The following is a 19,246-nucleotide window of genomic DNA, read 5'->3' as shown; positions in this document are numbered from 1 at the left end:
TATTTTGCTTGTATGTTGTGTACCTAATCTACCCCACAGATAGACTTTTCTGTTTTTCAACTCATAACAAATAGTTTTGATCAATACTGTATTTTAGTATATTTTGAGATCTGGTACTTATAGACCCCCCCTCCCCCTTTTATTTTCCTTGAGAGTCTGATATTTTGTTCCTCCAAATGAAATTTTGTTTTTTCTTTCTACTTTAAAAATTTTACCATTTGTAATTTGATTATGCCTCTGGAAAAGTAAATTAATTTAGCTAAGCTAGTTTTTTTTTTAAAATTGCTTGGCCTACCCATAAGTAAGGAATATTTCTCTATTTAGATCTGCCTTTGTTTCTATATTTTATAGTTATTATTATTCTGGCATATGTCATGATAGAAGAAATCCCAAATATTTTACATACTCAGTGGTTATTTTGAATTATTTCTGTCTCTTTCTGCTGAGTTTTATTGGTATGTACTACAAAACTATGCTGAGATTATTAATTATTTTGATTAATTTTAGTTGAATCTCAAGGATTCTCTAAAATAGAAAATCATATCTATAAAAAAGCAACAAATAAATAAATAAAATTTTGAACCCTTATCTTACAGATAGAAGAATGGTAAGGTCTAGGCAATGGGGGTCAAGTGACTTGTCCAGGGTCACACAGCTAGGAAGTGTCTGAGGTTAGATTTGAACCCAGGACTTTCTATCTCTGGGCCTGGCTCTCAATTGACTCAACTACCCACCTGCCCCCAACAGTTTTATTTCTTACTTGCTTATGCTGTATTATTCCCCTGATTTCTTTTCTTTTCCTTCTTGGCTTATTTTATAGCTAGTATTTATAGCACCATATCAAATAATAGTGCGTGGTGATAGAATATTCTTGCTTTACTTCAGGCTTATAATTTGTTTTAAAAAATGTATTTTAAACTCGATCATGTGAAATTGTTTTGTATTAGCTGAACTTTTGGTTTTTCTTCAGTGTGTTTTAAACATTTTTTAAATGTTCGTTTTTCCCTTTCCTTCTGTCTTTCTATTTTATTCCATAGATGTCTTCCCTTGTCAAAAATAAATATAACTGAGCAAAACAGTTTAGCACATTAGTCATGTCTGAATATTATTCCCAATATGCTTCATTATCCTTTTATTATAATATTCCTTTTGACTTTAATTTTCTTTATTATATAATGGAATTTAAAATTTTTCTTTGATCTGTTCTCATTTTCAAGAAGTTTGTTACTTGGGTTAAGCTTAGTACTTCTTTTACTAAGCTATTGCTTTGCCTTTCAAGTCTTTCCTTTAGAGCTCTCATTCTGATTCTTTCCTGTAGCATTTTCATTTAATTTACACTATATTTAAAAAAAATCCTTACCTTCCATCTTAGAATCATTACTGTGTATTGATTCCAAGGTAGAGTAGTGGTAAGGGCTGAGATAGAAATTAAGTGACTTGCCCAGGATTATGGAGCTAGGAAATGTCTGATGCCAGCTTTGAACCTTCCCTCTCTAGATCTGACTTTCAACTCATTGAGCCACCTAGCTGCCTCCTGCAAAATAATTCAAAAAGTTTTGTTTAGCCCTTAATTTGTTTCTTGGCTAATGTTTTTTGGTTTTAAGCTATGTTTTTCTTTGAGACTTTGCTTGTAGGTGTTTTGTTTCTTTTTCTGGGTTGAGTCCTAGATGTATGTCTCTGACCCCATAATACCTCTTTATCATGTGTCTTTTTTTTGGTGGGGAAGAAAGGGATTACGCATTCTTGGTAATTTACTATTTGAAGTGAATTTCAACATCACATTGTATCTTCTGTATTCTCTGGGGTCTTGTTGCTACTTTTTCTCTACATATTGAGTAATATTTTTTTCAAGGTTCTCAGGGAGGGTGCTAATTCTGAGACTTTCAAATTTTCACTGTGCTGTGCCTTAAGTAGCCTTTTTGTTTTTTGACATTTTGCCATCCAAATTTTCTCCCTCCCTCTTCCCAGAGAAGGCAAGTAAGCTGATACAGGTTTTACATGTGCTGTCATACAATACATATTTTCAAATTAAAGTTTTGACATTTTTGACAAGAAGTCAAATGACTTGTTTTCCTCATCTGAGTTTTTTAAGTTCTTTACTCTGTACCTGGGCAAATACAACCATAGGCTTGCTCTTGGCTGATGTCTTCAGCTTTTGTTGACTAGCTGGACGGCTCTTCAGTTTTGGTGTAACAATTGTAAACCTCTCCTTGTCTGAGCTCCCTGCCCTAGTCACTCAGTTGTAGGTCTTTGACTGGTGACCTCTCTCCAGAGACCATGCCACACAATTGCTTCTAGTTTCTGTTCCTGTTCTTGCACAAAACACAATTTGAGGTCAGCTTGTTTTCCTGGAATATTGTTGGAGCTAAGTCTAACACTTTATCTCATTGTCTCTTCCTAAGACCTCATTGACTGGGGCCTACAACCCAACTTTGGTGTCGGACTCCAGTTGTAGACTGGCTCCGACTCTCCTGGATCCATAAGTGCTCCTTTCCCAAGAACACAGCCAGATCCCTTGCCTTTGGTTCCCTGTTAAGTCCACACTGGATTCACAACCCAGCTCTGGGGCCAGAGAGACCTAGATGCTGGTTGACTCTTGTTACTATTCTCTGACCTGGAAAAGTGACTAACTTTGTTTTCTCCTTGGATTTACTGATCACTAGTTTGTCTGGTACTCTTAGATCTTTGTTGGAGTAGTTGTAGGGAGAACTGGATTATAATGCATCCTTCCATCTACCATCTAATGTGATTCATTGTGGTGCTTTCTTGTTCTTTCTTATTGTTGAAAATCTCTCTTTTGCCAAGTGGAATGGATCACAGATGAAAAGAAAGGACTTCTTCCAACATTTGAAGATAAAATAAGACTTGGAGAAGATTCATATAGGATTTTGTTGTAAAGTTGGCAACACCTAGTTTCAAAACTGTCAGTAATGTACCATCTCGAGTACTATTCTATTGATAAAGTAGAATTCATATAGCAGAAATAGTTCTGTGGGAAAAAGAAACCTTCCACAATGATGTGTAAAAACTTAGGAGTATGCTGGATGTTAAATTATTTAGTGAATATGAAGTTGGAGCATATAAATATTGACTTAATTTACTAACTTGAAGTTATTTTTGATCACTACTGGTCTTTGGAATTTTCTTTATTTCTTTTTCTTTGTTAGAAGTACTTCATCTGGGGGCAACTGGCTAGGGTAGTGGATTGAGAGCCGGTCCTAGAGATGGGAGGTCCTAGGTTCAAATCTGGCCTCAGACACTTCCCAGCTGTGTGACCCTGGGCAAGTCACTTAACCCCATTGCCTAGCTCTTACCACTCTTCTGCCTTGAAGTCAATACACAATATTGACTGCAAGATGGAAGGTAAGGGTTAAAAAAAAAAAGGAAGTACTTCATCTTCACTGGCTTAATTTAGGCTGGAAGGAATAAGCATTTATTAGGCATTTACCATATATATATATAATGTTACACTAAATGCCAGAGATGCAAATATAAAAACAAAGAATTCACATTTTAATAGCAAGAGACATTTAAAGATCTTTTCAGCTGCAAGTCAGATGGTAAGACCTCATTACAGCAAAGCAAATATTAATGTATCTTCTTTAATGTCATTTCTATTAATAAAAAGGCACTAGTTTATGACTTGATAATCTTTAATCTTAGTCATTTCCCTCCCAGATTACCAGCAGTTTATCCTTTATGTGTTTTATTTGTACCTACTTTGCCTGTTTTCTCCCCCATTATTAGATTCTGTGTGTCTTGGGAGTAGGAACAATTTTTGCCTTTGTATCCTCAATGTTTAGTAAATGCCTGGCACAGAATAGGCTTTTAATAAGTGCTAGTTAACTAGGATTTAATACGGATACCAGTTTGATTAGATACATTCTTGCTTCTGTTTTGTGCTTCTGGTTGAAATGAGGATGGCGGAATGGTGGTGCTAGAGAAGTGCCTCTAATTTGGTCTGAGGTCAGCCACTGCCATTTTGGCCCTACATAGCAGGAACCTAAATGTTAGCCGTTAAGAGTTAAAGCCAATTCGTTATGCTCTGCATCCTTAGGAAATGAAGATGGTTGGAGCAGTTGTGATCTGGGATTTATTTGGGACGTATCTATACAATGTTAGCTCCTCCCTTCTTCCATTGATCAGTTTCTGATGACCATGCTTCATTTGGCTCCTGGTTGTGTTCATGACTAGACTTATCTACAGTGTTCCCACAAGTACCTTCATCTCTTCCACTAAAACTGCATTCTCCAAAGTTAGCAGTGGTATCTTATTGATACCACTAGAGAAAATCTAGTGATTTTCTCAGTTCTCATTTTCCTAGTTCTCATTCTTCTTGATATCCCTACAACCTTTTGATATTGTTGATCACCCTCTTTTCCTGGACATTCTCTTCTCTCTAGGTTTTTGGGACACCACTCTCCTTGTTCATCTCCTACCTCTCAGACCACTTTTTCTATTGTTGGATCTTCATCCATGTCTCATCTTCTAACTGTAGGTATCCCATAGGGCCTTGTCTTGCTTGGGACCCTCTCACCTGTAAAGATTAAAATTTAGGGGAGACTGAAGCAGGTAGAAATTAGTTTCTTTCTGCAAGGAGTATTATATTTTTTAGAGGTTTATTAAAAGTTAAGGATTAAAGAAAATACAGGATAAGAAAAACGTGCCTAGGCCAGAGAGGCCTAGAAAAGATAATCTCACATCATGGAAGAGCTGCGTCTGCTCTAAAATGGAAGTCCAAAAGAGAGCACAAAAGCCTTTGCAATCAGGTTAAATCCCTTCTTGATCTCGGCCCACCTGAGAATTCAGTGAAATGACAAAGCATTTTGGGGAAGTGGAGCAAGGGCTTGTGGGGATTGAAGTCCAGAGTTCGAGTCTATTTTTACACACCCTTTCCCTCTGTACTACTTCAATTGGTGACATTATTAGTGGCCATGAATTTTATTATAATTTCTATTGAAATGATTCTCAGTTCTACCAACCAGCTCCAACCTTGCTGCTTACCATGTCTCAAATTTCTGACTGCCTTTCAGATATATCAGACTGGATCTCTGATAGTCACCTTAAACTGTATATTCAAAGCTGAACTCATTATCTTTCCCTTAACTCTTTCTCCCAATTTCCCTTTTACTATGGAAGGTAATTCTATCTTCTCAGTCACTAAGGTTTGCTGTCTACACACCATCTCCATCTCCTTATTATTTCTCATGTTCCATATCCTTTCCTTTTCCATGGCCTGTTGATTTTAACTTTGCAACATCTCTTGATACTGCTCCACCCTGGTGAAGGCCCTCATCCTCACACTTGGACTGTTGCAAAATCATTTGGGTGAGTTGACTTGCCTCCCTGCTCTTACTACAGCCTGTGTTTAACCACCAAAGTGATGTTGACCCTATATTCAATCAAATCCATTAGCTCCTTGTCATCCCCTCTTAAGATAAAATATTAAATCCTCTGTTGGGCTTTCAGAGTCCTTAATAATCTAGGTGGTTCTCCTCTCTCTCCCTACTTCTGTTCTTATACCTTATTCCCCAACATGTAGTCTTTGAACCAGTGACAGATGGTATCCGTTGCTATTCCAGGGACAGGACACTCCATCTTTTGGCTCTGGCTGGGCATTTTCTCTGGTTGTCATTCATACCTGATTTACTCTCTTTCTTTATCTTCAACTCCTGGCTTCCTTCAAGTCCCAACTAAGGTCCTGTCTGCTCCAGAAAAATCTTACCAAGCTCATCTTAAATCCTTCCCTCTGTTAATTATTTCTTATTTATCCTTGTTATAGCTTGTTTGAACATGTTTGTTTCTTATTTCCTCCAACATGGAGATTGTGACTTCCTTGAGGGATGGGGTTGTCTTTTGCCACTTAGCTCAGTGCCTGGCATATTAAATATTTATTCATTTATTGAAGTGGACTGAGGATGATGAGTTTGTTAGCTTCCTTTTATGTATTATCTTCCCACATTAGAGCATAAGTTAGCTTGATAGTAGGGACTCATTTTTCTGCTTTTATTCTCAGTGCTTAGCACAATGCCTGACACATAGTAAGTTTGTAACGAATGTTTTTTGGCTGATTGACTATTCCTCAGATATAATGCATTATCTCCTCTGTCTTTGTATCTTTTTGCAGGACTTTCACCCATGCTTGGAATACTTTTCTTCCTCACCTATGTTTTTTGGCTTCTTTTAAGACTTTCAGAAATTCTCCCTTCCTCCCATCCCTAAAGATTATTTGTCATTTACACTTTATGTACAGAGTTGTGTACTGAAATGTAAGCTTTTTCAGATAATCTTTTTGACTTTCTTTGTTTCTCTAGTACTTTGCATAGTGCCTAGCACTTACTAATTATTTAAATTACTTGTAGATCGACTAATTTATTAGCTGTGTCTGAAAATGTATTCCTAATTTTGTACTCATAGTCCATCATTTCTCTGTTAAAAGAGTGATTGATCATCTGGATGTCTTTTGGAATATTTTTTTGGTCCTCATGGTGATTAGAACTCTGAACTCTTAGTTGTTTTCCTTTTTACATTGTTCTTTGCACAAGTTCTCCCAATTCTGCTTACTTCATTATATCAGTTCATTAGAAGTCTTCTCAGTTTACTCAAGTTTGAACCTTGCACCATTATTGCTGTGCGACAATATCCCATTATTCTCATATGTTGTCATTTGTTCAGCTGTTCCTTAGTTCTTAAGTATCTGTTTTATTTTGAGTTCTCTGCTATAACAAAAGATACTGCTATATTTTTTTGGGATACATATTGTTTCTTTTCCTGTGTTTTTGTTATCTTTATGTATATGGCTGGTAGTATGGTAGTATTAGATTTATGGGTTCAGAAGAGCTACATCAGTGACTCTTTTGGAAAAGTTCTGAATTGCTTTATAGAATAATTAGGTCATTTCTCAGTTATATCCAAACAGTACACATATTGCATTATATTTTGAAGAGAGAAAAAGAAAAGTAGAATGCTATAAATTTAAAGGTGTGATAATAGGGTCATAATCTCATGTTAAAAGAAGCTGTCTAGTTGTTGAAGAAAAAATATTTATATCGTACTTTGTGTTTTAGACAAAAATGTACTAAAAGCAATTTTTATTAATTTATCATAATTCTAAATCCTTAGTATTTCTAGCTGAGACACATATCACCTGTTTTCTGTGACGGAATGTGGCTTTCAGAAACTTCCTGTTTTCCTTTTACTATCAGTATCTTAAATGTTCTCATTGTGTAGATAGATTATTCTCATTGAAATATTGTATTGATGGGAAAATTGACTGGAAAGATAAAATGGAGCTTTAAGATGAAGAGCTTTAAAATCTAAACAGAATTTCTATTTCAAATCATATTATAACAATTCTACAGGAAACATTAAGTTTATCAGATCAAGCACTGAGTAAAGTTAAAAAAAATTGAGTAAAGTAGGGACATGGTCAGATCCACTCTTGGGGAAAATCACTTTTCCAGTTGAATTTAGATGAATTAGAATAGATTGAGATCTTGGCAGTAGTTCATACAGGAGGTTTGGAGGACTTGAACTAAGAAATTGACTATGTGAATAGAGAAGAGGGAATTTTTATAAAAGATCTTGAAGAAGTGGAGGTGATTGATTATGTGGTGTAACAATGTGGAATCAAGGATATACTGACTAAGTTTATTAACTCTGGAGAATGGAAACAATAGTGATGCTTAGATAGAAATGGGGATGGTTGGAGATGTAAGAGTTTACCTTTAGGTTTTATGATAAATATGAGAGTTATAAAGTAATATTGTGGTCATAGATTTAAAAACATTATAGCTTAAGTCAAAATGACTTTTAGAAGCTTTATTTACAAAGAGGTAGAAAGAGTGAAAGAATGCAGATAAAGAGACAGATTCTAATAAGCCTACCAGCTCTTCTGAGAAGTCAGGCTCAGCCCTGGCAGGGGCTTTCCTAAATCCCTTTTCTCCATGTGGATTTCCCAGTAATCCTTCGCCAGAAGTCCCAGTGGTATCTTTAGCTAGAGTTCCACCAACGTAGACTCTTCCAAAGACAAGGCAGAAAACTCATCCACTCACTTCAGACACCAGGAAGGGAATCAATCTCTAGAACCAATTTCTCCAGAAGCCAAGAAAGGAATGAATTCAGACCATGCTGGTCTCTTACTTTTATGCTCCTATTTTCTATGTCACTTCCAGTCATTCCCCCTTTTTTACAGAAACCAATGGCAGTCTTTTCAATTTGCTTAGCCCTGCCCACGGTGGAGCAGGCAGTGCCCTTTGGAGGTATGAGTTTAACTTGTGAACTCTCTTACTTAATGGTAAGTAGGGGTACTTTAAATTCTTGATTTGATAGGATTAACTCTCCCCTTGTCTATTTTTAACCAATCTTCACAGAAGAAGGGTAGATTTCTGGGATGCTTGTGTATGTGTTGAATTTCTGATATGCATGTGTTTGATATATTTTGAGGTTACTTTTAAATTTCTAATATGTAGTTGGTAATACAATGCTTATGCGTGGGAGACATGGGCTAGATATCTGTGAGTAATCTACATAGAGATGAGTTAATTAAATTTGTGGTAGCTGATCATCAGGAGAGATTGTAAAGAGGGAAAAGACTGTAAGTCTAAAGGCAGCACAGCTTTGGGGGAATAAATATCCATTGTAAGGGATGTACTATGTGTGTTAAACCTGCAAAGGAGACTGAGAAAGGAGGCAGAAAAGGTAAAACAAGAAGAGAGTCAAAAGAGAATTGGGCCACAAAAATGCATAGACCATAATCAGGAGGAAAGAAATAGTCAATAATGTTATATATACATAGTGGAGAGGTTGAAAGGAATGGGGACTGAGAAAAGACTGTCAGATTTGGCAGTTCAGACATTTGCTTACTTAGGAGATGAGTGGTAAAGTTGATAGCCTGATTATAAAATATTGAATGAATAAGAAGAGAGGAAAAGAGGCAGAATATACACAGTAGTGTTCTTGACCCTACCTAGGAATTTGACTGATAGAAGGATAGGAGATTAATGATGAGAGCTTGAGGGGCTGTTAGAGTCTACCAAAGTTTTTCTCCCCATAGTTCGAACAAATATTTAGTCATGTTAATAAAAAATCACACTGAGTCAGAAGGATAAATGAAGGTTGTCATTTTCCAGGGGTGTATTGGAGGCAGCTGGTACTAACTCTGATCATCAATATGTAACCACTCCTGGGCCTTATGTCTAATTAGACTTCTTCTTTAAACCCTGATGATAACAGGATTCAGAAGGGTGTGATAATTAAAATGTTTGGGAGCAAGGGAAATATATATATCAATTATGACCGCTGAAATATGTTTTCTACTGTGTCTTGGTTTTATATAAATATAAGATAGTTGCCAGGGAATATATTCCCAATTTGTGAATATGCCCAAGCCAACTGGGTTTTATAGAGAAATTTATAATACACTGATTAATCAATAGAAAAGAGAGAAAGTAAGAAAGGAATAAGAATGAATAAATCAGTCAGTTGGTTTTATCACTCACCCAAGATCTCTCTAGGTAAGGCTTCTCATGCCAACCTCAGGCTCCACCTTCAAGAGAGCCTCCTTTCAAGAAATGTTTCCAGAGAATTCTCCTCCTTCAGAGCCAGCCTTCTCTCCTGGTCCTCCAACAGAGCAACCTCCTCAGTCCTCCTTCAGAGCCACCTCACTCAGAGCAAGAAGCTCCCTCTCCTCTCCTCAGACCCCGCTATCTTTAAGGAAACCATCTAAGTCCCCTCCCCTCAGTTCTCACATCTACCAATCACTGTCAATGTCTCCCCTGTGCCAATGGTGGCTCTGGCTTAACCCAGGACCGCCCAAAGGTCTGTTTCCTTTGCACATGTCTGTTGTAGGTCATATTCTCAAATAATTAAATCTTGATCTGTGCTATAGCCCTTCCTAAATCCTGTTAGACTGAGTAGGGTGGAGATTTGTAAGTTCCAAGACCTGGTTCTGTCATTCCAAGTATCTCTATTGTATCAATTCTAAAATCAATCATGACTCAAAGAACTTCCTGTTCTATGCTTAAGCATAGGTCAAAGCCCTTTCCATTGTTTAGCAAAAAGTTTCTGTCCTAAAGTAGTCTTAAGTAGGGAGGAGAAGGATCCTCCCATGCCAAGGGGTTTCACATTCCAATAGAGTTCTTACTATCAGTAGGAAATTTTTTCCAAGTATGAAATTTCCCAATGGTGAAATTTCCAACATTCATAAGTCTAAGAAATTTTAAGGTTTACAAGGGACATAATTTCCCCATATTAAAATTTAAGCAATTTATCATTGTTTAGTCCCTTATGATTTTTTAAAATGTTTACTCTTTTGTTTCTCTTGACTCCTGTGTTGGAACTTCAAAGTTTCTGTGTAGTGTTGTCTTTTTTAAAAATAATATTTTTTCCTTAATTACATATAAAAAGTTATTTACCATTTATTAAAATTTTATTTGAGTTCCAAATTACTCCCTCCTCACCCTTCCTCTCTCATCCCCTCCTACCTCTTTCTTCTTCCTGAGATAATAAGCAATCTGAGAAAGATTTTACATGTGCAATCATGTAAAACATTTAAAAATATTAGTCACTTTGGGAAAGAGATCTCAAACAAACCAAAAAAAGAAGAAAGTTAAGTATAGTATGTTTCAGTCTGCATTTAAACTCTTATGAATTCTTTTTTGGAGAACAGATGTCATTTTTCATCATGAGTCTCTGGCATTGTCTTAGATCACTGGTCATTCACAATTGTTCTTCAAAAAAACATTGCTGTTAATGTGTACAGGGTTCTGGTTCTGCTCACTTCATTTTGTATCAGTTCATATAAGTCTTTCCAGATTTTCCCAAAATCATCTTGCTTGCCATTTCTTATAGCACAATATTCCACCACAATGATATATCATAACTTGTTTAGCCATTCCCCAGTTGATGGATAACCTTTGAATTTCCATTTTTTGATACCACAAAAAGATTTGCAATAAATATTTTTGTGCAAATAGGTCCTTTTCCCTTTTTAAAAATCTTTCCCAATAATGGTATTGATAGTTTAAAATGTATGCATATTTTTATAGCACAGTTCCAAATCACTCTCCAGAATGGTTAGATCAGATTGTAACTCCACCAACAGTGTATTAATATCCCAATTTTCCTGAATCTCCTCCAACATTTGTCATTTTCCTTTTCTATCATATAGGCCAATCTGATAGGTGTGAGGTTTTAAATTTTCATTTCTCTAATCAAGAGTGATTCAGAGCATTTTTTCATTTGTCTATGAATGGCTTTGATTTATTCATCTGAAAACTGCCTTTGACCATTTATGATTTGGATAATATTGAAAGTATGAATATGAATGATAATATTCTATTTGTATAAATTTGACTTGTCTAATTTAAAAAATTAGACTTTTATTTGAGACTTGCTATAAAAATTTCCCCCTAGCTTTCTGTTTTCCTTCTAATCTGAGTTGCATTGGTATGGTTTATATAAAACTTTTAGAATTTAATATAATCAATTATCCATTTTTACATTTCATAATGCTTCCTAATATCTTCTTTGGTTCTAAATTCTTCCCATCCATAGATCTGACAGGTGAACTATTCCAAGCTTCCCTAATTTGCTTATGGTATCACCTTTTATGTTTAGATCATTGTACCTTTAATTATGTTAGTATACAGTGTGAGATGTTGTTCTTTTCCCAATCTCTTCCACACTATTTTCCAATTTTCCCAACAGTTTTTGTCAGAGTGAGTTATTGTTCCAAAAGTTTGGATTTTATAATTTATCAAACATTAAATTACAATGTTCATATTTTACTAGATTTTATGTACCTAATCTATTCCACTGATCCTCACCACTCTGTTTCTTAGTAACAGCTTGTTTTGATGATTACTACTTTGTAGTGCAGTTTGAGATCTGTTACTCCCAGGCTACTTCCTTTCATTTTTTTTTCCATTGATTCACTTGATATTCCTGACATTTTGTTCTTCCAGATGAATTTTGTTATTATTTTTTATAGTCACATAAAATAATTTTTGAGTAGTTTGGTATGGTGCTGAATAAGTAGATTAGTTTAGTAAAATTGTCACTTTTATTATATTTGCTCAGCCTACGGATGAGTTATTAGTGTTTTTTTCAGTTGTTTACATCTGACTTTATTTTTATGAAGTATTTTGTAACTAGAGTTCCTAGGTTTATTTTGGCAGGTAGACAGTCAAGTATTTTATAATATCTACCATTAATTTAAATGGAATTTTTTTTTTGTTTGTTTCTTGTTACTGAGCTTAGTTGGTGCCATGTAGAAATGCTGATGATTTATGTGGGTTTGTTTTACATATCTTGCAACTTTTATGCAGTTCAAGAGTGGTCTTTTTTTTTTTTTGTTAAAAGGTCCAGTTTTTCCCCCTGTTGGATTATATTCAATTTTTCTCGGTAAGTCCATCTTTTACCTCTGGAATATCTTTACTCCTTTTTAATGGTGGCTACTAAATTATGTGTAATCCTGACTTAAGCTTATCAGTATTTGAATTCTTTCTGTTTGACTTCTTAAAAATGCCTTTTTTTTTTTTGACCTGGATGCTCTGGGTTTTGGCTATAATATTCCTAGGAGTTTTATTTTTTTATTTTCTTCAGGTAATGACAAGTGGATTTTTTTCTATTTCTATTTGTCCTCAGGTTCTGAGAGATCTGGGCAGTTCTCGTAAGGATTTCTGGATATATTTCTAGCCTCTAATGGATTGTTAATTTTTTTTCCTTCTCAGTCTTTCTTCTCTTTTGTTTTGGTCAATCTTTTGATCTTGTTTACTATTTCTTACTGTTTCATGGAGTTATTAGCTAATATTTTGTCCATTCTAGGACCTAGGTGGCAGAGTGGATAAGTACCAGGTCTAGAGTTAGGTAGACTCAAATTCAAGTCTGGGTTCAGATTCTTACTAGTGGTATGACTCCTGGGTAAGTCACCTGTTTGCCTCAGTTTCCTTATGTATAAAATGAACTAGAGAAGGAAATGTCAAACCATTCCAGTATCCTTGCCACAAACCCCCCCCTACACCCCCCCCCCCCGCCTCCCTCCAGGACCATAGAGTCAGATAGAACTGAAAATGACTAAACAACAAAAATTTTTATGAAATTATTTTTCTGGGGTATAAGACTTATATCTCTTATTTCAAACTGTTCACCTCCTGCTCGCCCTTCCTTTCTCCCTTCCTCCCCCTTATATTTTTTAGTTTCCAGGCAGAAGACTGAGTAGGACTAGGCATTGGGGGTTAAGAGATTTCACAGGGTCACACAACTAGGTATTGTCCGAGGGCAGATCTGAATGTAGGACTTAATTTCTCTAGGCCTGGTTTTTGAGCCACTGAGCTGCTCCCTCCTTTCTATTATTTCTCACATAACTCTCATCTCTTCCTTTTTTTTTTTACTTCTTTTGGTCTTATTTCACTCAAATTTTAAAAAAAGATTTTTAAAACTCTTGCATTAATTTGTATTGGAAATATGGTTGAATGTGTTTTCCTCTGAGCTTGTAAATGTTTTAAAGTCATTCTCTTCTGGGTTTGAGTGCCCCTATCACTATAATAGTCTTTTGTGATGGGATTCTTTTTTTTTGTTTGTTTTCCCATTCTTCTGGCTCACTTTGACTTTGGACTTGATGTTATGCTTGGGTTCTGTACACTTTTGGGTTGAATGTCTGGTTTGATCTATTTTTTTTAGACTTCTGGCATGGGACCTAGGGTTTCCCTCTGGACATTTTGAACTCCAGCAGTGTTCCAGATCAAAAGGGATGTAGGAAATTCCTTTAAGATCCCTGAGAGGAAATAGTTCCTTTGAACTTCCCCCTACATCTTTGATTAACATAGACATTCACTGCCCAGTTCTACCCTGATCTTTGGGTGGTATCTAATCCAATCATCTCTTGAATTCCACAGGTCATCCCTTTTTACCTCCCAACCCAGAACATTACCCCATTCCTGATTACATAGCATCATCCCATCTCCTCATCTCTTATCATTTAGACTCTGTTGTCTAGAGGGTATAAATATCCTAAACCCCATCTCCTCTGAGAGGCAGTATTCTACCTATACCTGCTTCCCTGGCCATTTAACTTAATAATTCAACTTGCATTAAATTTAATAAATTTTATATTTTATTTTTAAGCTAATTATTGGAGTCTGTTATTCCTGATAAGGGTACCTGTCCTGAGTCCAGGGTTTTGCTTCAAAGCTCTCCCACATCATTTTCCATCATGCCCTTTTTATTGGGGACCTTCCTTTTCCTTCCCCCTTTTCATCTTTCTTTTGTGTGCTGCCTCCCCTGTTATACTATAAGTTCTTTGAGGGTAGGAACTGTGTTTTAAAAAATTTGTATTTAGCAGGAACTAAATAAATGTTTAGGGGGAGGTAGGTGGTGTTATAAATAGAGTATTGGGCTTGTAATTAGGAAGTCTCATCTTTGTAAACTCAAATCTGGCCTCTGACACAAATTAGCTATATGGCCCTGGGCAAGGTACTTAATCCTGTTTGCCTCAGTTCCTCATCTGTAAACTGAGCTGGAGAGGGAAATGACAAAACACTCATTAATGTATCTTTGCTAAGAAAACCTCAAATAAAGAGTTGGACTTGACTTAACAACTACAAAAAGCAAATATTTATGTATTGCAATAAATATTTGACTGCATGGAAGCTCTTAGTACTCCCATGGCAGTCTGATCTAGGATAAAAAGTCCTAAACACCGACTCATTGATTTGAACTCTGAAAATTCCTGACAGGTCTGAGGAATAGGCCCTTGGACTTGCTTATTGAATTTTAGGAGAATGCTCCAGGACTCATCTATTATTAGCCAGTTAGAAAGTTCTATTGATTCAGATTGATATTACTGCAGGCTTCCTTTTGGTATAGAATTCCTGTCCTGGTTATTCTGTAGGCAAGCTCCCTCCCCCAGCCAAATTCTATTCCAAACAGATCTAGAAAGTGTACTAGATTGAATCCTGATCAGGAATTTAAAAAAAAAGTCATATGTCATTTCCTTACCCTTAGTCAGCATAAGGAGGCAGATACTAGGGATGAGATTCAGACTGACTAGAGCTTGGAACTGTGAACTCCTTTCCTAGGACTTGAGCCACACATTACTTGTGAATTTGCTCCTTTCTAGGTGCACAGATTAGGATCCATACAACTGCTCCTTTCCCTGTCATTAGATACCTCATTCTACCCTGGAACTCTGCCCTGAGACTGGCTAATGAGTAATAGAAGTGCTAGTTGGCATCTGTTCCTACCTATACAAATTTCAGTTCCTTTCTTCTGGATCTGGTACCTGATCTTGCCCTTGTGCATGGCTTCTCCCTGCACTGGAATGTTCTGTTGAGCTGCCATTGACAATATCTCATCTCCACTGTGTGCAGAATTCTCTTTTTACTCCTTTATCCTAACCTGGGCTAGAAAAATGACTCAGTGTAATTTTTTTCTTGGAATTCTTTTTTGGGGGAGGGGTGCTACAATCTTCCTTTGTTACCATGAAAATGTGTAAATGGCCAAACTGTAAGGTTTTGGCCACACTGGTAAAGATAATTTTTAGTGTCTTGATTTAAATGAAAAATAATTGGTCGCCATGGGAGAATTCCCAAAATAGTAAAATATCTGTCAGCTGGGTTTTATGGAGATTTTACTTAATACAAATGAAGGAAATAAGGAAAGGGAGAGAGACAGAGTAAGAACAATAGTAGGGAAAGGCTAGGCCCTAGACCTTTTCTCTTTAAGAGAGAAACTAAGTCACAGTAGATGCTTTTCCTGGGACTGCCCATTCTTAGTTTTTACCACTCTTTAGTTCTCACCTTCTCTGGGGAGATTATATCTTCTGAGTACTTCACACCTCTTTGCTAAGCTTGCCCTTTGTAAGTTGCTTGACCTTTTAGTGATTAATTTGACCTTCATAGGTACTTAGATCTAAAAACAGACCTAGCTTAAGGGCTTTTGTCTCACTATAAGTATGGGTTGGGGACTTTTTCTCATTGTTCCATCAGAAGTTTACAACTTTATCTTTCCCTAAAGTATGCCTAAGTATGTATGGGTGGAGTAATGTTAGAATACCCAATACATTCCTGATCAAGTACTTTCATTGTTTAAAATGGGGAATACTCTTAACAAAATGTTCCAAGGTAGTCTGAGAAATTTTAAGATTCACACCTTTATTATTATTATTAATTTAAATTAATTCATTTAGTCAATTTATAACATTATTCCTCGGTTACAAGAATTATATTATTTCCCTCTCTCCCCTAACCCAACCCTGACACACAATTTCACTGTGTATTACATGTGTCCTTGATCAAAACCTATTTCCATGCTGTTGGTGTTTGCATTGGAATGTTCATTTAGAGTCTACATCCCAAACCATATCCCCTTGACCCATGTATTCAAGCAGTTGTATTTCTTCTATGTTTCTATTCCCACAGTTTTTCCTCTGGATGTGGATAGTGTGTTTTCTCATAGATCCCTCCAAGTTGTTCAGGATCACTATGTTGCCACTAATGGAGAAGTCCATTACATTTGGTTGTGCCACAGTGTATCAGTCTCTGTGTACAATGTTTTTCTGGTTCTGCTCCTTTTGCTCTGCATCAATTTCTGGAGGTGATTCCAATTTCCATAGAATTTCTCCAGTTTATTATTACTTTGAACACAATAGTATTCCATCACCAACATATACCACAATTTGTTCAGCCATTCTCCAATCGAAGGGCATCCCCTCATTTTCCAATTTTTTTGACTCCAAAAAGAGTGCAGCTATGAATATTCTTGTACAAATATTTTTCCTTATTATCTCTTTGGGGTACAAACCAAGCAGTGCTATGGCTGGATCAAAGGGCAGACAGTCTTTTAGTGCCCTTTGGGCATAGTTCCAAATTGCCCTCCAGAATGGTTGGATTAATTCACAACTCTACCAGCAATGCATTAATATTCCAACTTTTCCACATCTCTTCCAACATTGATTACTTTCTTTGCTGTCATGTTAGCCAATCTGCTAGGTGTGAAGTGGTACCTCAGAGTTGTTATGATTTGCATCTCTGATCACAAGAGATTTAGAACACTTTTTCATATGCTTATTATTAGTTTTGATTTCTCTGACTGAAAATTGTCTATTAATGTCCCTTGCCCATTTATCAATTGGAGGATGGCTTGATTTTTTTTTTTATACAATTGATTTAGCTCTTCATATATTTGAGTAATAGTCAGAGTTTTTTTTTGTTTGTTTGTTTTTTCTAAACCCTTACCTTCCTAATACTGTGTATTAATACTAATTAATACTGTGTATTAGCTCCAATACAGAAAAGTGGTAAGGGCTAGGCAATGGGGGTTAAGTGTTAAGTTAAGCCCAGGATCACACAGCTGGGAAGTGTCTGAGGCCATATTTGAACCCAGGACTGCCTGTCTCTAGCCCTGGCTCTCAATCCACTCAGCCACCCAGCTGCCCACTGTTAGAGGTTTTTGTTATGGAGATTGTTTCCCAATTTTTAAATTCCCTTCTAATTTTGGTTACACTGGTTTTGTTTATATAAAAACTTTTTAATTTGATGTAATCAAAATTATTTATTTTACATTTTTTGACTTTTTCTAAGTCTTGCTTGTTTTTAAAATCTTTCCTTCCCCTTAGGTCTAAAGTGTATACTATTCTGTGTTCACATAACATACTTATAGTTTCCTTCTTTATGCTCAACTCTTTCACCTATTCTGAGTTTAACTTGGTGTAGGGTGTGAGGTCTTGATCCAAATCTAATCTCTCCCACACTGTCTTCCAATTTTCCCAGCAGTTTTTATCAAATAGTGGGTTTTTGTCCCAAAAGGTGGGATCTTTGGGCTTGTCATAGACTGTCTTGCTGAGGTCACTTATCCCAAGTATTTTCCACTGGTCCTCCTTTCTGTCTCTTAGCCAGTACTATATTGTTTTGATTACCACTGCTTTATGGTATAGTTTGAGATCTGGTACTGCAAGGCCACCTTCCTTTGCATTTTTTTCATGATTTCCCTGGATATCCTTGATCTTTTGTTCTTCCAAATGAACTTTGTTATGGTTTTTTCTAATTCAGTAAAAAAGTTTTTTGGTAGTTCAATGGGTAAGGCACTAAATAAGTAAATTAGTTTGGGTAGGATGGTCTTTTTTATTATGTTAGCTCATCCTACTCATGAGCAGTTAATGTTTTTCCAATTTTTTAGATCTAGTTTTAATTGTGTGGAAAGTGTTTTGTAGTTGTGTTCATATAATTCCTGTGTTTGTCTCAACAGATAGATTCCTAAGTATTTTATATTGTCTAGGGTGATTTTAAATGGAATTTCTCTTTCTAATTTTTGCTGCTGAGATGTGTTGGAGACATAGAAATGCTGATGACTTATGTGGGTTTATTTTGTATCCTGCAACTTTGCTAAACTTGTTTAATTTATTTCCACTAGATTTTTAGTTGATTCTCTAGGATTCTTTAAGTAGACCATCATATCATCCACAAAGAGTGATAGCTTGGTCTCCTCTTTGCCTATTTTAATGCCTTCAATTTCTTTTTCTTCTCTAATTGCTACTGCTAGTGTTTCTAGTACAATGTCAAATAGTAGAGGTGATAATGGGCATCCTTGTTTCACTCCTGAGCTTATTGGGAATGCATCTAGTTTATCCACATTGTAGATGATGTTGGCTGATCGTTTTTTATAAATACTTTTTATTATTTTTAGGAAAGGCCCTTCTATTCCTATACTTTCTAGTGTTTTCAATAGGAATGGGTGTTGTATTTTGTCAAAGGCTTTTTCTGCATCTATTGAGATAATCACGTGATTTTTGTTGGTTTGCTTGTTGATATCGTCAATTATGGGGATGGTTTAAAGATAATTTAAGGGTTGTGATTTAAAATTAAATTAATTGGTTAGGGAAAAATCCCCAAATAAAAAACCCAAATCAGTCTGGAAATTTATTGAATTTTTAAAAATTAATATAATGGGAAGGATTTAAGGAGAAAGTGGGAAGAGGGTATAGGATTTCTCCTTTAAGGAGAAAGAGGGAAGAGAGTATAGGATTTCTCCCGCCTGTCCTGTGTCAGAGGGGAGTTCAAGATCTCCGTCACTAGGTCTTTGAAGAAGATTAAAAGCTTCTAAGAGGATAAAGTATTGAAAGTAAAGGAGGGAAACTAAGCCAGAAACTTACCACCGAACCATGCCAAGATGCTGAAAGGCCCAGCACACTGCCACCAGCCACCTCTCCCCTGCCAAAGGTACCGGAGAGAGGAAGTGATGTGAAATA

At 36.1% G+C, this 19,246-nt stretch overlaps 1 protein-coding gene across 4 annotated transcripts in view; it reads left to right on the top strand.

The window, feature by feature from the left end:
* CDK19 (cyclin dependent kinase 19) overlaps nt 1-19,246 on the top strand; it is a 248,765-nt gene that overhangs the window by 57,805 nt on the left and 171,714 nt on the right. The window contains exon 3 of one of the 4 annotated variants that reach the window (XM_056814349.1): nt 12,364-12,405. The exons of the other annotated variants lie outside the window; for them this stretch is intronic. The gene's annotated coding sequence lies outside the window, so the exon portion shown is untranslated. The remainder of the gene's footprint in view (nt 1-12,363; nt 12,406-19,246) is intronic. 4 annotated transcript variants of the gene reach the window in all.

Source organism: Monodelphis domestica, chromosome 2, assembly GCF_027887165.1.
Source record: "Monodelphis domestica isolate mMonDom1 chromosome 2, mMonDom1.pri, whole genome shotgun sequence".
NCBI lineage: Eukaryota > Metazoa > Chordata > Mammalia > Didelphimorphia > Didelphidae > Monodelphis > Monodelphis domestica.
The sequence above is the reverse complement of the archived record's forward strand: the minus strand, read 5'-3'. Positions and strand labels throughout refer to the sequence as shown.